Source organism: Camelus bactrianus, chromosome 4, assembly GCF_048773025.1.
Source record: "Camelus bactrianus isolate YW-2024 breed Bactrian camel chromosome 4, ASM4877302v1, whole genome shotgun sequence".
NCBI lineage: Eukaryota > Metazoa > Chordata > Mammalia > Artiodactyla > Camelidae > Camelus > Camelus bactrianus.
The window spans coordinates 99,444,732-99,465,961 of record NC_133542.1 but is presented as its reverse complement, the minus strand read 5'-3'; the positions used below and the strand labels follow the sequence as shown (position 1 = coordinate 99,465,961).

Genomic DNA, 21,230 nt, shown 5'->3' with positions numbered 1-21,230 from the left:
ATCAACAAACCAGTTACAGACTGGAAGAAAATATATATAAACCATATTTCTGATAAAGGACTTGTACCTAGAACTCTCAAAATTACCCAGTTTAAAACAAATGGGCAAAATTTATGAAAAAAATCCTTTACCAAAGATGATGAGTCATTAAACATACGAAAAGATACTAAACATGAATAATCATTAGAAAATGAAAAGTGTAACCACAATGAGATTCCATTTCACATATATTAGAATGGCAAGAATTAAAGAGATTGACTATTAAAATTTTGGCAAGGATAAGGTGGAACTGTACTTCTCATACACTGATGGCAGGAATGTAAAATTATACAGTCACTTTGGAAAAGATGTGGCCGTTTCTTTTAAAGTTAACTGGACACCTTCTGCATGATCTAGACTTCCCACTCCTAAGACTTACTCAAGATAAATGGGAGCACACACATGCATATATTAAGACCTGTACGTAAGTGCTCATAACAACTTTCATTGTAATGGCTGGATGTTGGATGCAACCCAAATATTAATCAATGAATAAACTTGTAAACAAATATGTTATATCTATAAAGTTGAATACTATTTAACAACAACAATGAAGAAACTATTGGTAATTATCCCTACATGGGTGAATTTTAAAATAATTATGGTTAAGTGGATTACGTGTACAATTTATGATTTCATTTATATAAAGTAGTAGAGTTAGAAAATGCAAATGAATCTATGGAAAGATTGTAGACAACTCATCTATGGTTTCTCTGGGGATGGGGAAGGAAGTTAATTGGTCATAAAGGGGAGGGAGAGAGAGAGATTACAAAGGAACATGTACACATTTTTAATAATGATAAATACGTTTATAAAGATTTTGGCAACAGCATCTTGGGCACATGCATGTATCAAAACCTATAAAATTATATGCTTTAAATGTGTGCAACCTATGTCAAAACTATTTAAAAATGATACTTAAGAAAGATTATTCAGACCTAATCTTGGCATGCAAGGTCCTAGTAATGTTATTAGTGTTAAATATACATTGGTGAAAAACAAGAGAACATGATAGTTTTCTATCAGAATAAACACACACACACACACACACACACGGAAGTAAATAATCCAAAGGAATTGAAAATTTTTGGATCAATCTTTAAAAGGACTATGTAAATGTAGGGCAAAATGGAAACAGAATGGGAAAGACAGAAAAAAGTAGAAATAAACATTTTAATTAGCACTATGTTTTGTTGTGAATTTAAAAGAAGCAAAGCAATTTCATTAACCTCTTATTTGTTTTATTGTAATTTGGTTGGTTAATATTATAACTATAGCCCACACAAGGTCAAATATTGCTCCTGGTTCCTAGAGTTTGAGCAGTTTTAATTGCACACTGGAAAACCAGTATGTTTATGGTTTGCAGTGTGTATAGTGTTTCAACAAAGGAAAAGGAAATATCTTGAGTGTCATAAAATGAAAAACATAAGTACAAAAAATTAATTGTGAGTTTTCATCATAAGGCTGAATGACTTTCAAAAGCACAGGGGCTCTGTGCTTATCTGGACACTGACATTGCGATGTTTTAGATACATCACAGCATCGCTCTGACTTAACAACTTGGCTTCTTTAAAAAAGATATTGTATTATGAAAAACAATATTGAGAAAGAAAGAAAGACATGTCTGGAGACCAGTTTATAAACCTCCGTTTCCTTCTGCCAATAAATATTTTATTCTAGTTGTAGCAATGAATTGTTGAAGGTGAAAATTGTTTATAGGTTACTTCTTATTATATTGTATTATGTTATATCATATCCAGTTATAGCTTCTCCACCTAGGATATTCTTTCCGAAGCTTCCATTTCTGGGCTTTGTTCCCCTAGCCTGCTTTGCCTGTTTAAGTCCTATTCGTCAGTACCCAGCATAAGTATCAGCTCTTCTATAAACAGTCCCAAACTCCTTGTGTTTGTGACATATGTTATCTCAAGTTTACCGCTTCGATGGCACTCAGTCCACTACGTTATCTGTTATCTCTTCTGTCTTCTCCGCTGGGCCAACCTGGCCCATGAACCCTTTACTTGTATTCATGTACATGCAAAGAAACCATTCAAAACCCAACACGTATTTGACATAAGTGATTGAAAGGATTGAGTGCAATGCAATGCGTGAATTGTCATGAGAAGATACACTACAAAGATGAAATTTAAATAAATATATAGCTTCTCAAATAACTAGAAAAGTCAACCAGTTACATTGAAGGATTATGGAAATTAAGGAGCTCTTTTGTTCAAATCAACAACACAACTAAATACAGCCAGAGGAATTAGCAAGCAGACACAGCAGAACTACGGAAGAAATGAGTCACAGTTGCCCTGGGCAACTCCTACAAGCCATTGGCTGGAATCTGCTGTATCGTGTCCTAAAGGATAAGTCACTGGCCAGTCCTCTCCCATCCATACCAAAACAGCAGTATCTGTGGTTTGTTCGTAGGTTCAATATAGTTAGAAAGACCAGCTCTCCAAGCAAAATGTAGAATCAGTGTATGTACTTCCCTAGAAAGTATGGTAGGGCTACCAAGATACCCAAGACAGTATTTGGGGTCACTTTAGTCTTTCCCACATGGTGTATACAGCTCACAGACTGAGGAAAACCTTACCCTTTTATCACAGTGAGGGCTTTTCCATTCACACCTGCATTTCCTGCTACAGAACAGTGATCTCTATAAGGAAACTCATTAGTTTTGAATATTGATCATTTATTACCACTCATTATTACTGATCCCTATGCTTTATATGAATGGACAATGAATTCTCAGTAGACATGTGAGGACAATGAAGACAGGGAAACTAGAGAAAACAGTCAAATAAACAAAGAAACCAACTTCCAAGAAAATAGAAAATGGAAAAAAGTATCTAGCTTATATTGTCAAAAATTCAAGAAAAGTTCACATTCATAAAACAAAAATAGGCTAATCTGAATAAAAGAACATTCGTTCTTCCTTTCCGTCTGTGTTATCTTCAGTAGATCTCGTGACTTCTTCTGTGCCTGTAACAGTGCATTTACTAAGTTTTTCTCCCCATCTGTGCTCTTTTGTTGCAAGGTAGTTAAAAGCTTCAAGAAATATCACACTAACTTCTTCCATTGATAAAAACTGGTGAGACCTAAGCATTTATTATTCAACAAAGTAATCCATTCATCAAATATTGATGAAGCAGCAATGTGTGTCAAATACTTTTACAGGTTCTAAGAATGCATCCATGGGAGAAAAAAAGAGATAACCGACTCTCTTCATGGAACTTACATTTTAGGGAGATGAAACTGAAATGATCAGATGTGGTAAGTTTGAAGAAGAAAAACAAGGTAGGTAATGAGAAGAGAGAATGATACTATATTTTGATTGTCTTCTTGGGGAAGACTCTTCTGATAAAACTGTATTTAGCATTGACATGAAAACAGAGTTTGTGAACCCTGAGTAAAGAAATTTGCAGGCAGAAGTAACAGCAAATGTAAATCCTGTGCCAAGTATTATATTCTTGTCGTGTTCATAGGATAATGAGCCTCAGTGGCAGCGGGGAGGGAAGTAAAAGCTGAGTCAGCGAGGCCCCCGATGAACGGGTGTGAAGACCTCCCAGCTGCTGGCTTCGCGCGCCCATGGCAGTGGGACAGGGGCGGGGGCGTGGACAACAGTCACAAGGTCATCGCAATAACCCTACTGAACCAGGATGCTCAGGTTCTGGACGTATTCTGAAAGGGGAGCTGACAGAATTGGATGTAAAATGTGAAAGAAAGCAGGTAAGATTAAATGTTATTCTCCTTCTTTGGGGTACACATCTGCATACTGCACCGCTGGAACCGCCCTGGAAAGAGGAGGAAAGAGGTAGGGGCAAGGAAAGAACAATTAGGATAGCTAACATTAATTGAACATGTACTTTGTGCTGGCAAACTTCTCAGTGCTTTCCATGAATAATATCATTAGATATTCACGATAATTGTCTGAGATAGGTGCTGTTAATAACCACAGTTTCAGAAAAGGAAACTTACCCTTAATGATGCTATATTCCAAACCCTAAGTTAGTACACCTAGTAATTAGAGAAGATGATGACATCAAGCCATCTGACTTCAGGTCCAAAATAGTATCTGTAGGCCACCCGCTTTGGCATGAAGGACTTCCTGTCAAGCACTTTGCAGAGGTGCTCCTGTTTAATCATCACTATCAAGTAACTGTGAGAAAATCTTTACTTAACAAGGATGTTAAACTTACTAAAAATCACAGATGCTTCAAACATTAATGATTACATTTCTAGTTTTAAGTAATATGTATACGATATTAATTGAGCTATTACCAAACATAGAGGGAGATTTTATAATCAAATATTTCCAGATTTGCTGAATTAATTAGTTATATTGATTGCAGGAGTTTTTAGAATCTTTGAATATTATTATTACTCAAAAGGAGTTTTAGCATGCAACACGTTTCAGGCTTTTATTTGACCAGGCTCTTATTTTTGGAGTTCCTGGTTTAAAGTATTTTCTGCCATACGTTTTGTTGCATGTACCATGAGAATGATGACTGTTCCTAGCAACCAGATGAACCACATTCCTTGGGAATTTTGTTACCTCTTGGAAGAGAATTCATGGAGTTGTGAACGGCTTCACAAGGATCCTGCAGAATAACTTCAGCCACATTATTTTCCTTAGAAAAATTAGAAAAGTGGAGTGTTTGGAGTAGTAGATGAATAGTGAAGAGGGGAAAAAATAACTTGCTATAATTCCACCAGCTGTGGCCAGGACAGGGCACGATCAAATGCGCCACATTCCCAGCCTGTATGTGGTAAAATCTGGATATGTCCACACTCATATCTTGTTATTCAGCAAATGGGTCACTCACTACAAATATTTATCTTCATTACTTGCATGGACTCAGATACTCCTAAAGAGTTATCTCAAGCCCTGAAAGACTCACCTTTGATAAAAACTGGGCCACTGATATCCTTAACCAACAGTGGTTTTGATTGTCTAAGCCACAACATACAAAAAAAGTTACAATTATTTTTTCGTTGGTGTCTGTGTTTCTGAGAAAGGATGAATTCCACAGACTGACATGTCAGAGCTAGGAATGTTCAGCTGCTAAAACTGATGCCGATTTATGTCTAAGACTGCCTGCTGGTAAAAACTGCCACACGCTGCATCAGGCTTGGCTGTTTAATTGCCATATGACATCGGACAGGTGACTAATAATCACAGTGCTGACCTTCTAGGGCTGTTATGCAGATGCTTGATGATGATGATGATGAAGAAGAAGAGAAGGGAGAGGAAGGGGAGGAAGGAGAGGAAGAAGAAGAACTACTACTACTTAGAATGGACCATGATATATTGCAAGAGGTAGGATTGCAAACTCATAGTGAGTGAACATGCCACAGTAATAATAGAGACAAAGTATGCATATTTAAAGTTGCTGTATTCGGATATACTTTTTTTTAAATCTATAAACCTCTAAAAGGTGGAGCAAACATTAACATGGCATCAATCCCTCACAACTGAGATAAATATAATCTATTAAGTAACTTTTCTAGTAACAGTTTACAGGGGGCAAAACACAAGTGGATGCTCTGAGAGAAATGGGTAACTCTGAGTGACGGCTCTGCTTGGAACTTGCACCTACAAATAGTCATTAATTACTGAGCATTTTAAATGGTCATTCCAGAAATGATAAAACTCTCTCCATTTGGAATATTTATGTAATTATTGATCTGAATTATATATCCATTGATGTGCTAGCCCTTTCTAAGTGTGCATATTAATTTAGAAAAAAATACATTGTACATTTCTGCTTAAAATAGAACACGGTGTTAGAACACAGAAGTAACACAGTTGAGCCTTAGTTAACGTGCTGCTTACACCTGGAGTCTAACGGAGAGGAAGACACGTGAAAGGTGAGTGGTATTAGCCTTGTTTTGAATCTTATGGCTTGAGATTTAATTATGACACTAGCAGTGTCCCTGCACTGGGTTATATAAAGTCACTTCCCAAGGACCCATATCTGCAACCTCTTTCAGGTGTGAGCTAGAAATGCCATCAGCAGTTCTGTGACACACCGATGTCCTGATGCCCGGCAGCAAGAGGAATGCTGACTCTGCCTCTTACACACCTTTCATTCCTTCTGTTATGAAGCAAGGGAATGAAACTGCTGTGTTTTGAAACATAAAATTAAGAAACTACTGGTACAAATAAATTGGTTTTAATTCATACATGTCTTTTAATTCTTTCTAAGCCTGAGAAGATAATTTAAGCCCTCAAAATAAATATATGCTAACAGAATAGCTCAGCAACTGAACTCAGATGACCTTCTATTTCAGAAATATGTATCCCTTGGGTTTTTTTAATACACCATATCCTAAAATGCTTTCAGAATTTTCTCAAACTTGGTAAATATAATTCTCTCCATATAGATAGACAGACAGACATGTCAATGGACTGTCTGATTGACTTCTGTTTAATGGTGATGGTTTCTACTTTTCCCCCATGTTTTTTAGGAATTATAAACTGAACGCAACCAAGATCTATCTAATTCTTTCTTTCACAGAAACTTCTGGATGTATTTTTACCTAAACCTCCAAGCATTACTTTTTAATATGGAATCCTAGGAGCCTTACAGCAGTATTTTTCAAACTGTGACTTGACCTACTTACGGATTATGATGGAATAGTGGGTCATGAGAGCAAGTTAGGGGTGAGGCAACAATTTTTTAAATAAAATAGGATAGGATAGAACAAAACAGTAAAAATCAGAGTGCAGAACTAAAAGTAGATATATAGTATAAGATGTTGTCTCATGAACATTTTATTCCCTTTGGCACACAAGAGTGTGCGTGTCCAAAGTTGTTAAACCGTATTTATACTATGGACGGGTATGTAAAATTTTGATAGCTGCAGTGTGATAATTTATGTTTCTACTTCCCTTGTTTCACGTGCCCTAAAAATGGTCTTCCAAATTCTCTCTATGCACATTTTCTTGGGAAACGTATTTTGGCGTTCATCTGTTTATGAAAATATGTTTTTCAAAATGCTCCAGAGACATACTTATCCTAGAAAAAAATTTAATTATTATAGGCATAGCTTTAGAACAGGTACACTTTGAAATTTGAAATTAACAAATAAGTTTATATATCTCTCTATTCCACAAATAGATATACCAAAAATAATTGCTTCTGTGTTCCCAACTTAAATTTAAGTTCTAATCAGGTTACATACAAAATTTATTTATGTTCCTAAAAATGAAAGTATATTTACACTTATAAAGGTGTGAATAAAGCTTATTCTACATTTCAGTTTGCCTAAAAGAGTTTACATCTTCATAAAACAACAGCATGTCATGAATTCAATTTATCTAAATACTATATTTCCAGGCTTGTGATAATAGACATACAATATACTAAGTACATAATGAGGATGGTGGCCTGTGGAAAGTTGCAGGTGAGGGGAAGAGATGAAAGGTTATTTTATTAAAGATCTAAAAATGAGCTAAAAGAAGAAGCAAATGCATTCTGAACAATAATTTACACCACCTACCATGCTAGAGGTTTTATATCAGTATGTTCAGCACATAGGCAACACTCTGATGTGGATAATATTATTTAAAATTTGCAAATGAGGAAACCAAAGATCAATGTAGTGAAGGTTTTTGTTTTTGTTTTTGTTTTTGTTTTTGTTTTTGTTTTTGTTTTTGTTTGCCATAGGTCACAAAGCCAGTAAGTGGTGGGTCTTGAAGTTTATCACAGCTCTGACTCCAAGTCCACCCGTGTCACACTGCACAGAATACTGAAGGAGGGAGCAGGAATTCTCATTTCTAGTTCTCATCTGCAGGTAACTTAGGTAAAAGAGAAGCCAGTATTTTACACCTTCACACTATCCAATTCTACAGACTAAACTGGAAGTTAAATTATTGTGGAAAACAACCAGCCGTGCAAAAGAGATATTACATTCTTTACTTCCACCCAATTTATTCTAGTACACTGGGGCCTCAAATGAGAAAGGAATGATTTAGCAGCAGGAGGAACTGAATGGAGTTGGAAAAGGTATATATAAACAAACAGGCAAATGTTCAGTTTTTATGCCAGTTTTGGGTGATGGCAGAATGTGTGCCTTGGGCAGACACCATCAACAGAGAAACAGATAACACACATATTTTAGCAAAGATCAGATCTAAGTTAAGAAATCAGAACCTGCAGGAGTAGCGGATGCTGTGATGCGCTTTCCAGATGCCCCTTCAAGACTGAAGAGCTGCTTTCCCATCTGCTGTGGCTGTTGCTGGCTGATGGCTCTCAACTGCCAGCCCTCCCTGGAAGCTGTCCTGGGTTGCAGGGACTGCCTTACTTCTCTCTCTGTGGGCAGCCTACGTTCGTTGGCTGGTAGCTTCCATAGCATAAAGACCTGGTTCCCTCACTGTAACACGGACTAATCTAAGGGGTCCATCTGGCCTCAGAAATTCCTTCCTTAATGTCTGGTCACCTGAGGTGTTCTTTGAGACAACCTTGCATCCAGAGCTTTCCCTCTGCCCAACCCTGCTGCTTTGTCCTTCCTCTTCTACAGTGATGATGATCTCCAAAGTCCTCTCTTACCAAGTCCCTAAAATATATGCTCCACCTCACACTCTGTTTTCTGGGGAACCCAAGCTTCAAGGAGGTCTACAATAATCTGAGTCCACATCGACTGTCAGACACCAAGGGCTCCTTGAGCAAGCAACACTGATCAAATGATGAGGCAAATGGTCACACTCATTCAAAAGGTTAAAAACACACAGATGTGGGACAGAAAGTACTCAAAGAAGGGAAAAGGAAAGGGGATACACTGGACAGTGGCTGAGTCTGTTTGGATGAGGCCAAGTAGGAAGAAAAATGGCTCCCAAAGTTGTCTGCATCATAATCTCCACAGCCAATGAGTACGTTATCTTACATGACAAAAGGGACTTTGCCAGTGTGATTAATGTTAAGGATCTTGAAATGGGGAGACCGTGCTGGATACCCAGGGAGCCCAGTCTAATCATAGACATCCTTAAATGCAGAAAGCCTTTCCTAACTGTCATCAGAAAAGGAGTTGTGAGAATGGTCAAAGTGATGCAGTATCACTGGATTGAAGGTAAAGGAACAGGGGCAAAAGCCAAGAAATATGGTTACCATTAAAAGCTGGGAAAGGCAAGGAAACATTCTGCCCTAGAGACTCCACACAAAATGACGACAACAAAACACACACAAAAAACCCCCCAAAATACAAAGACAGACTATTGGTATCTTAATTTTAGCCCAATAAGGCTTTTTTTTTTCTTCAATTCAAACTTACAGATCTATAAGATTATATATTTGCATTGTTTAAAATACTTCTTTGGACTATTTGTTACAGCACCAATAGTAAACTAATCTATATTTGGTATCAGGGGTGACGTGCTGCTATAACAAATATCTAAAAATGTATAAATGGCTTTGGAATTGGGCAACAGGCAGAGACTGGAAGAATTTTGTAGATCATGCTAAAAAAAAAAAGAAACAACTAGATGTCTTTGGGGAAACTGTTAGTCGAAATATTGATGGGAACTATTCTTCATAAGGACTCAGAAAGAAGCGTGGAGCAGGACTGAGAAAACATAAATCATCTCACAGAATCTAATATCACTGTGAACAGACTGTTAGGAAAATATGGACTTTAAAAGAACAGCTGGTAAAAGCTGAGAAGGAAATGAAGAACACGTTATTGGAAACGAGAGGAAATAACATCGTTGCTGCATAGCGGTGGAATGCGCAGCAGAACCGTGTCCTTCAGTTACGTGGACAGCAGAACTGGTGAAGGACAAAGCTGTACATTTCCTGGGGAGACGTCTAAGCAGAGTGTTGAAGGTGCAGCCTGGTTTCTTCTTGCTGCTTATAGTAAAATGTTAGAGGAAGGAGATTGACTGCAGAACTGTTAAAATAACACAAAAGTGAGTTTAAAAAAAAAAAAGCAAAAAACACCCCATTACTGCATGATTTTGCAAGTTGTCAGCCTATTCAGATTGTGGGGAAAAAAATCACTATAATGGAGAGGTTCACCACCTGGAAATCATGATCTAGAGGAAAAGTCAAGTATGAGGCTACACTCCTTCTTGCTAATACCTCAGAAGAATCAAAAGAGCATAATGTTCCTTTGCACATATGGCTCTTGGAGGAGATTAAGTTCTAACAGGTCACTTTAATCTAACTGGCATCTTGGGAAACCATACGGCATGAGCTCTCAGCCATCCCAACAAAAACCAAACACAGAAACTGGGTACTCTAGGAAAGATCTTGTCCAATGGAGGGGACACCATGACATAGATGGGAGAGCCCCAAGAGTCTCCAGAATTCCAGCCAACAGAAACACTGCTAGCTGGGAATGAAAGGGGTAGGGAGAGTAAAAAATTAACGAAGGCTGGCGGAACCACCCATTTCTACAGGCAGGAAACAGGCCGCTACAACTATCTAGCTGCAAAGCATGCACCACCATTTATTAAAAATGGAGGCTGCCGACCAGGGCGGAGCTACGAGCCCAGATAACTGAGCCCCTTAGGGTTACTCCCAGCACTTAAAACAGAGCTTCCCTGCCTAGACTTTGAATTTGCCTGGGACCAGTAACTCGTCCTCCTTCCATCTTTGACTATCTTGAGCCTGAATTCTGGGAACTGTTATCATGTACCTGTCTCACCATAGTGCTTTAGGAACAGGTAACTTGCTTCTCAAGTTCCATGAGTCCATAGATGGACAGGATGCCCAGCAGGGATTGTTACCAGGGAAGCTCCCATGTCTCATTTAGATGATTTAGACGATGAGATTTTAGGCTTTTAGGCTAATGAGATTTAGATGAGACTTAAAGTCTTGAGACTTTTTATACTGTTGTGATGGGTTGAATATACTTTTTATATGGGAATATAAACATGTAATGTAAACAGAATAATGACCCCCTACATAAGTCCACATCCTTATCACTGGAATGTGTAATCATGTTATCTCACATGGATAAATGGATTCTGCAGATATAATTAAGGTTAAGGATCTTGAGATGGGAGATTATCCTAGATTAGATTATCTAAAGAGGTCCAATCTAATCATATCAGCCCATAAAAGAAACTTTCCTGGCTGAGGTCAGGCTCAGAGAGAGAGTCGATGTCAAAAGAATGGTAGAGAGATGCAAGGCCAGGAAGGAAATGGGCACAGAGCCAGGGAATGTATGTGGCCACTGGAAGCTAAGAAAGAGAAGAAAATGGATTCTTTGCTAGTGCCACCAGGAAGAAACACAGCCTTCCTCTCACACTGATTTTTTTTTAATTTTTAATTTTTTTTTTAAATTTTGTCTCCCACACTGATTTTAGCCCACTGACACCCGTGTAGAACTTCTCACGTACAGAACTGTAGGATAATAAATTTGCATTCTTTTAAACCATGAATTTTGTATAAGTTTTATAGCAATGAGAAAGATAATACAACATTTATAACTATCACCCAGTATAGTATTTGGGACACCTATGAGAAGAATTAAAAGGTTAAGTATGACAATTGAAATGTGCTAATGAAGATTTAGGAGTCAATATGGTGTCTCCTTTGAAATATCTTCTCTATAATAGTTGCTGGAATCCAAAAAAAAATCAAGATTTATGAAATTGTAAATTAATGTTTATATATATATAATCCTAAATTGAAACCTGACATATATATGTTACATATGTTCCTTTTCACTTTTGACCTAAATTATTCCCATGAAATTTGGGGTGCTGCTTTTTACGACAAGGAATTTGTATTCACTTTGATTATTTTATATTTTTCTTTTTATATGGAGCATGGATGGCTTTAGCTTTTACTTTTCATAATAACAGGTACTTTATTGACTGTAATTATAAATTTTTTTTCTTTTCACTGAATTCAAAAGAAACCACTTCTTTGATCTCATCTGATTTGACTGAAAAACACTTACTCTGTGAAAATGCTGACAGAGCTGTTCTCCAGAAAGAACAATGTCACATTTTAGGGGGTGTTGGGGAGAATGCTTATGGAGGGTAGGGTTTCACTGTTGCAAACTTAATTGTTCTGAAGTAACTAAACAGGCAGAATTAACAAGTAAATTTGAAACAGTTACAGAATTTATACATAATCCAGATTGCTGGCAATGTTTCATACAGACATCGAGTTTATAAGACAGTTTTAACGCATCATGTAAATAGAAATGCAGAATAAGCAGTGTGCTTTTATCTTTAGAAAAGTAAGTAAACATATGCTGTTTGAAGGATAATTTTCTAATCTTTAAGGTGAAATGAAATTTCCTGTAATCCCTTCCATGATTTATTGCTGTCTCATGAGCCAGACTCAACTCTAATTTTTTCCTGTAATATTTCAGGTCAGCCTTTTTCTTTCTTTTGCTTTTCCAGTTGTTCACCGTATGATCTTCTGCAATTTTTTCAAATACAGACAATACGTATGGATTCACTTATCTGAGCACACATGTGTGCCTGTATATATACAATTTCTGATTGTTGGTTTGGCTAGATACAGAATTCTCAGAATGAATTAATTTTCTCAGAATTTTAATGGAAATTTAACATTATTTTGTATCGTCATGTATTACTGATAGAAGTTATGCCAATGGCTTGCATTCATTTGTAGGTAACCAATTTCATCTTCCTGAAGGTAATATCATCATCAATGGAGTTGTGAAATATATAGGTACCTATTATTTAACATTCCTTCTGTTTATAATGAAGCGAACTCGTTTTCATTTTGAAAGCCTAAAATTACTAAGATGTTTTAGATCAGAATAATTCTCCTCTAGCATAATGTTTTAAAATTTTTTAAAATTTCTTTTATATATTTTTATTGATTTATTTTTACTGGTGGGGGACGTAGTTAGATTTGTTTATTCATTTTTAGAGGAGGTTCTGGGATTGAACCCAGGACCTTTTGTAAACTAAATTGTGCTCTACCACTTGAGTTATACCCGCCCCTCATCACATTGTTAATAAATGCTTCATTTTCTCCTTTCAGCCCTCCCAGTATGTGGATTAATACTCCACGTCTCTTAATGTTTTCCTATTTTCCATTGTCTTATTGTCTTGGACTCAGGATTTCCTCCTCCCCCCCAAAAAAAATCTGTGATTACTAAATAGGTAGATACCTGCATCCATCCTATTGTTTACCTATCCTAATAAAGTTGTATTTTGTAATTTTATTTTACATTCTCAATACATTTTTGTTGTGCTTCTTTACTACTTATTTCCTAGAGATAATGACTATTCACGTCTTTCTAAGAATATGACTAGAGTTTTTTTTAAATTTTTATTTTATGTCCCCTGGGTCTGTTTCTCTATTTGCATATTTAGCTCTTTTATCCAAATAGTTTTTTTTCTATCCCTAAATTGCAGGTGGTTGGGATGGCTTGTTGTGTTTTTAAGTGGGAAATCAGGCTGCTTAATAGATACCTGGTAGGTGTTTTCTCTGCAGGTATGTAGGCCTGTTTCCCCAATATTTCCCTCCCCTGGACGAGCATAAACAGCAGACCTTATTAAACTGGTTTGTGTTAAGTTTGCCATACATGTCGACTGACAGGTTCTGCTCTAGCATGTTATGTAGCAGAAAAACTAGGCACCCACCAATCTCCAAAATAAGAAGGTAAAATCATTTCATGTGTAGAACCTTTTTGTTCTCTTTTTCATTATTTAGAAAGCCCAGCTATGCTTACTTTTCCCTCAAATCCTAATACCTACACATGGGCCCTTCTTCTGGTCAGAACTGAGGCTCGCTTTAGAAAGACAATGTTCATGGGATAGTAAATTAGATGGAGCTTTTAGGAAAAAGGATATTTTTTACTTAGAACTTGGTATGTCTGAAAATTTCTTTTCCTCTTGCTGACATGTGCTCCACCTTGTGTTGTATGTATGGGGGCTCTGATTCTTTTACTCTGCTTTTGATCTAATCTCATTTGCCTTCTATATCCCAGGAATTCTTTAATTTTTTGGCTCACTAGTGGCATCTCTTCATATTATGGAGATGTGTTCTATCATAGGAGTGGAAATTCAGGATGCCATTCATCAGTTAATCTGCACAGCAACTCTATAAGGAAATTTTAAAAAATCAGCCAAGAAACTAAATGTCTCTATGTCATAGTTTCTGAGTGACAGAGCTGTAATTTAACCTTCAGATTCTCTATCTCCATATTCAGATCTCTCTTTCTTAACCAGAGATAATCTTGAATTCCCTTCCATTTCAATCAATTCCATTGAATTCAGCAAAATGTACTCTGAATGTCTATAATGTGAGAGTACTATTAAAGCAATGAAAATACACAAATGGCTAAGACAAAGATCCTATTTTCAACGGATTCACACTTTTGTATGCGGAATTTAGTAAAGAAGGAAAATCAGTGAAAGCAAAGACTAAATTTACTTGCCATTCAGTTTTGCCTAAGATTGTACTGGTATAGGTAAACTGACAAACATGTAAATTAGCAGAAGAATCGAATAGCCATTTTTCCAAAGAGGAAAGGCAGATGGCCAACAGACACACGAAAAGATACTCAACATTGCTAATGATCATGGAAATGCAAATCAAAACCACAATGAGATACCAATTCACACTGTCTGAATGTCTATCATCAGAAAGAACGCAAATAACAAATGTTGGCGAGGACATGAAGAAAAGGGAACCCTTGTACACCGTTGGTGGGAATGTAGTGTGGTGCAGCCACTGTGGAAATCAGTATGGAGATTTCTCAAAACACTAAAAATAGACTTACCATATGATCCAGCAATCCCACTCCTGGATATATATCTGAAAAAAACACAAATTCAAAAAGATACATGCACCCCAATGTTCACAGCCATGTTATTTACAATTGCCAAGGTATGAAAGCAACCTAAGTGTCCATCAACAGATAAATGGTTAAAGAAGGTGTGATACACACACAGTGGATTACTACTCAGCCATAAAAAGAATGAAATTTTGCCATCTGCAAAATTAGAGGTTTAGAGCGCCTTATGCTAAATGAAACATGTCAGAGAAAGACAAATACTGTATGATATCACTTACATGTGGAATCGAAAAAGTTTTAATTTTATTTTGGTGAGTAAAACAAAACAAAACAAAAAAAGAAGCCGATTCACAGATATAGAAAACAAATTAGTGGTTACCAGTGGGGAGAGGGAATGGGGAAGGGGCAACATAGGAGTAAGAGGATAAAAAAATAGGGATTATTATGGGATTATATGAAATCATGTGTGTGAAACTCTTGAAAATTTTAAAGCACTGTAGAATTTAAACACTCTTTCATTCAATTTTTAAAAACTGTAAAAAAATAATAAAAAACAAAACCCTTAACTTCTAGCGATTAAAGTTGAAAAACATTCATTATGAATACTCTATATATAAGAGAAAATAATGAACGTGTTTGTTTTCATGTCTTGATATAATCTATAAAATACTGCATATTTCAAGTAATATACAAATGATAGAAATAAACCTATTCATATATACACAATAAGGATTAATGTTTTTAACCTATGTCCTACTTGTCAGAGTTAATTTGCAACAAGGAGGCAAGTGGAATAACAAGTAGCATTATTCATAAATAAAATACATAAAAGTATATTCAGGAAAACCATGCTGTTACTTAACTGTCTAATTTACGCTCTGCCTATTCAGTTTGTGTAAATAGTATTTTAAATTTTCCATGAAATGTGAGATCTTAGCACTTGTCTGTCTTTAGTTTCAGAGAAACTGAAATCAAAGGAAGACTTGTCCTTGGACACATATACACATACAGGCACAACCAAGCCTGCTTCTTAAGTCACTTCTCTGAGTCCCTTGTCTGAATGGAATGGGAAGATGGGAGATCTTTGAGTCACTTAATTTTCCACGTTTTCCTTGAGGGAAACTTTTCCTTTAGTGTTATGGAAATATGATATGTCAGTCTATTATATGATTCCTTTGAAAAACAACTTAGGCTCAGAAGGGCTAGACGATACTGAAACAAATGGAACCTGAAGAGATATTTTCTTACATGTCATCAAATCTGTTTCATTAAAGGCACAAACTAGGGGATACCTAATAAAGTCAATGAGGTTTCTTTGGTTGTTGACATCTTTCATATTGAAAGGAATACTGCCAACGTTTTCCCCTATCATTGGAATTTATGCAGGAAGTAGACTCATATCATCATACGGTACAGTGGAATCTTATTTTTCACTCTTTCTACTCTAGTTCCAAAGTAAATTAGGTGACTGAGAACAATGACACACCATTATTAACTGAAGGTAAGTAGAATTTTCCATGGAATCCAGTACTGATTAAGGGAAAAGACAATATTAAGAGATATATTTTCACATCCTCCAGGTTATATTGATGATCTGAGGAAGGAAAAAACTTGTTTCTTGTGCCATGTATGTGCTCTTTACTTGCTACAGATTCCAATTACACTTCAGTAGAAAACCAGCAGTAAGAAAACACCACAGACATTATTGTTCTAGACAAAGCCCACCAGAGGTTACTGAGTAGCAGGTGAAACTTTCAGAAGAAACAAGATATTATCATACTTTCAAAATATCTACCCCAAGATATTTATTAACTATAAATGGAAAGATAGTAACACAGCAAACACTATTTAACCAAGTAATCACAGTTAGCATCAGCGGTAAAATATATTGACATTGTTTTTGATACCAAGTGTTGAAGAAGGACATATTCTTAACCTTAGACCAATCATGAGGAAACATCAGAAAAATTCAAATTGAAGGACATTCTGGAATATAATTAATCAATTATACTATTCAGAAGTGTCAAGATCATAAAAAAAAAATAAGGAAAGACTAAAGAACTGTTGCAAGTTGAAAGAGACTTAGGGAAAGAAAAGTGCAATGTCAGATCCAGAACTGGATCCTAAAACAAAAAGAGGACATTAGTGGAAAAACTGGTGAAATCTGAATATGGTCTGCAGTTTAATAAATAATATTATAACAATGTTGGTTTGCTAGTATTGACAATTTTACCATGCTATGTCAGATACTTACCTTTGCAGAAGCTGATGGGATAGATACAGGAATCTCTGCCGCTTGTAAGTCTAACATTTCAAAATCAAAAAATTTTTTAATCATTTGAGAAGAAAAGGCAGAGTCTGAGGGAATACACTTTCTCCATCGAACTTTTAAAATTTCACTGACAGAAAAAGACTAGATTTGGAGGCTGCTCTTTAATTCTATCAGGAAATACACATGTTTCCATGAGAAAGAAAATGAGGCCTACAAGGAGAGTGGGTGAGGAAAAAAATGGGAAGGTTTGAGGGTTTTTCATTCAAGGATATGTCTACTTATCATTCTTCCTCAGAAATGGAAGGTGGGGTTCCTAGCAGCAGTAGTCATACAGAACAGGAGGCATTTAGACTTGCTCACCGCCGAAAAGGGGGGACTCTGTCTCTTCCTAAATGAAGAATGCTGTTTCTATGTAAATCAATCAGGAATTGTCAGAAATATGGTCCAAAAATTATGAGATCAAGCTGAACGCAAAAACCAGGAATTAGCAAACTCCTGGGCACAATGGAATAACCTCTGGAGTTGGGCCTCCTGGCTCCTCCCCCTAGCAGGCCCCCTCCTTGTGATCCTTCAAGCACTGCTGTTTGGTCCCTGCATCCTTAATCTCATTACCCATTTCATTAGCTCACGAATAGAGTCACTGAGACTATAGCTAGTAATTACTCAGTACAGGCCCCTGGACCAGGAAGAACCAATGATGAATAAGGGACACCACTCTAAGGTTGATGCTCCCTACAGATGTTAAAGAGAGCATTAAAAGAGGGGAATGAGGTGGGAAGCCCCATAAAAAGAGCGGCAGGACCCCCTAGGCAGGGCTGGTGCTCTCCTCCCAGCAACGACTGGTTCCCTTGCCCAGAGGCTCTATCTCACTTTTTGCCTCTAAAGCGGCTAACTTACACCTAGAATTCTATTGGTGCCCTGAGCTCACTTCTGATTGGCTATTTCCTTCACTCCTGATTGGTTATTACTCTCGCTTCTGATTGGTTATTTTTCTCACTTCTGATTGGTCCACCTCCCTAACTTCTGATTGGTCCATTTGTAGTACTTTATTTGCATGGAGCTCACTCCTGATTGGTCTATTTCTACAAAGCTTGTTCCTGGTTGGTCGACTTCTGTTGTACTTTATTTGCATATGATGTTGCAAAGTGTAAGACTGGCAGCCTATAAAAGGCTTGTGTAAACCTACAGATTGGGTCCAGAGCTTGAAGTGTTAACTCCTCTGGCCCCCTGGCGTAATAAACCTGAGTTCTCCAACTCTCTAAGTGCTACTTGGTCTCTCGCCCGGATCCAGGTTGCTGTCACAACTGAGTTGTAACACTTTTTTCCACAACAATTACACGGAGTCAGCATGGGGTCAAACACAGAGAGAGCATACGTTAAAGACCGTAAGTTTCAGAGGCAGACCAATCATCTGTCAAGTCCTGAATATTCTACCTGGTAACTGTGTGACCAGTTTAACCATAAGTTACGACTACCACCATGGCCAGTACTACTACTACCACAACTATCATGGCTACCATGACTACTGTCACCACTACCAGTACTAATACTACCACTACCACTACTACTATTACTACCATTACTACCACTGCTATCACTACTACCATCACTACTATCACTACCAGTACTACTACCATCACTACTACCATTACTTCCACTACCACTATCACTACCATTACTACCTCTACCACTACTACTACCACTACTACCATTACTACCACTACCACCACCACCACCATTATCAATACTACCGCTAATTCTCCTCCTTTTTTAGTGGCAATAATACTTACCTTGTAGATTTCTCAAGATATTACTGAAGTCATGTAAACACTACAAATAAGAGCCATTAATCTCATGTCTCTTTAAAGCCATACATTTCTTATCATTGTATCATTACATAAAGTTTAAAAGAAGAGAAAAATCACATCCATTTTAATTTACCAAAAGGTATGTGTGATCATTTTAAGTTTTATGGTTATATATTTTAACATGGTTGTGATCTTAGTGTATCATTTTTATTTTCCATTTTCGCACATTACTGTTTATGGCTTTTTCATGTTGGTACAATATACTTAAAATGATAATTACCTCTCCTCATTGGAGCATTTTAGTTTATTCCCTTTTTTTTTAACTATTGTAAGCCATGTGTGTTGCATTGTTTGCATTGCTTTTTTCCTTAACTTGGATTATTCCTTTTATAAAGAATTCTGTATCAATGTCTGTAGCTTTTTTTTTGTAAACTCAATAGTTAAAAATTGACCCTCTTTCTAGATTTTTATTATTTTTACCTGCTACTTTTTAGATATCTGAATACATGTATCTTAAAGCACTTGATTTTCTTGATGTTATTATCAGAAGTACTCTCTTGTCAGTACCAGACAAAGCAAGGTTATTGGCATGATCCTTCCTTCCAGTACAGGATTACAACCCTGGTGCAGACCATGTATAACCACCACTGTTTAGTTATATGAAGCATGACAAGTGCTATGTAAATGTTACTTCTCATTATTAGTTATTCATTCTGGCATGATACTATAGGGAAAAAGTAACTTTGCCAGAGATTTTACTATCATTCTATTAGCCTCCTTTAGTGTAGGTTGCCACTGGTGATGGTGCGTAAGAATACAGAACAGATGAGATCTTTTACGTTATGTGGAAAAGCCTATCACAGTGTCCCTCATTTTCCAGGGTTAGCACAGTGCAAATTTTCTATGAGTTCTTTGGAATTTGACCAGCGACTGCTTTGCCTGGGCCATTCATCTTGATCCTGAGGCTGTGCAGATTTCTGGCTTTTGAGTATCCACACAGACCTCTCACTATACTCTAAACTGCAATTTTATGTTCCCTGAACTTTGCTTACTTTTGTTATCTCAGGTTCATTGTGACCCCATTAGTGTCCTTCCTTTGTAGCCTGCTCTCATGTCTTGTTTTCTTGTTCAGCTATTATAACATGTTGCCATCATTGATCCAGGAGGGAAAATTTAGTCTACGGGTATAAGAATTAGATATGTTGCTTGTATTGGAGAATAACATAGTTATCAATTTCTTAGAAAGAGAAAAGATGAAAGGTTAAGAAAATAGAGGAGATGCTATGGGCTTTCTCTGCAATTTCCCCAAGCTGGGAAGGAAGAGTGAAGCACAACCTCTAAGTTAGAACACATGCTGCTAGTTTTGAAACAGAAAAAAACAAACTAATTCCACAGTGTTATTGTGATCATGTCAAAATATACATGACATGAAAGTTGCGATTTAAAATATTTAAGGGTACACTTCAGTGGCACTAAATACATTCATTATCATGCAAATGTTGCCACCATCTATCTCCAGGACTGTTGATTTTCTCAAATTGTAACTCTATCCATTAAACAATAACTCCCAGCCTTCCCTGCTCCCAGCCTCTGGCAACCATCATTATATTTTGTATTAATTTGATTAATCTAGGTGCCTAGAATAGTACAATATTTTTCTTTTGATTATTGGCTTATCTCCCTTAGCATGTTTTCAAAATTCATTCATGGTACAGCATGTGTCAGAACTACCTTCCTTTTTAAAGCTAAATATTTAATTGAATGTATACCACATTTTGTTTATCTGTTCACCCATATAGGGACACTTGAGTTGCTTCTACCTTTTAGCTAATGTGAAGAATGCTGCTATGAACATGTGTGTACAGATATCGCAGACCCTGCTTTTATTTCTTTTGGATATATAATTTTGCCAATATCTAACACTCGTTATTTTCTGCGTGTTTCTTGCCAATATCCCACAATTGTTATTTTCTGTTCATTTGTTTTAACACTAGCCATCCTTATGGGTGTGAGACAGTATCTCACTGTGGTTTTGATTTGCATGCCCCTAATTATTAGTGATGCTGAGTAACTTTTCATGTGGTTATTGGCCACTTGCATATCTTCTTTGGAAAAGTATCTGCCCAATCAAGATACTTTGCCCATTCTAATTAGGATTTCCCCCCTTTACAATAGTTTTAATAATGGAAGATTTAAACTTTGAATTAAAATATGAAGCTAGAGAAGGGACAGAAGAGATGTGAGAAAGGGCTCTGGCCTCAATCCAATACACTTGGCTATACCTAGATATTTTACATGTGTTAATGGAAATGATCATGTAAACACTGTTACTCCTTAAAGAGTCCTGTATCATAGTTGAAATAGTGGGTTAC

General features: G+C 36.7%; 2 long non-coding RNA genes across 2 annotated transcripts in view; one reads left to right on the top strand and one right to left on the bottom strand.

Annotated features, from left to right (window-relative positions):
* The window catches only part of LOC141577399 (uncharacterized), a 194,407-nt gene that overhangs the window by 4,475 nt on the left and 168,702 nt on the right, over nucleotides 1-21,230 (bottom strand). The window contains exon 2 of the long non-coding RNA XR_012506273.1: nucleotides 14,764-14,798. This is a non-coding gene — a long non-coding RNA (uncharacterized LOC141577399). The remainder of the gene's footprint in view (nucleotides 1-14,763; nucleotides 14,799-21,230) is intronic.
* LOC141577398 (uncharacterized) lies at nucleotides 2,856-8,298 on the top strand. The gene is made up of 3 exons (XR_012506272.1): nucleotides 2,856-5,362; nucleotides 5,821-5,913; nucleotides 7,716-8,298. It is a non-coding gene; the product is annotated as an uncharacterized LOC141577398 (long non-coding RNA).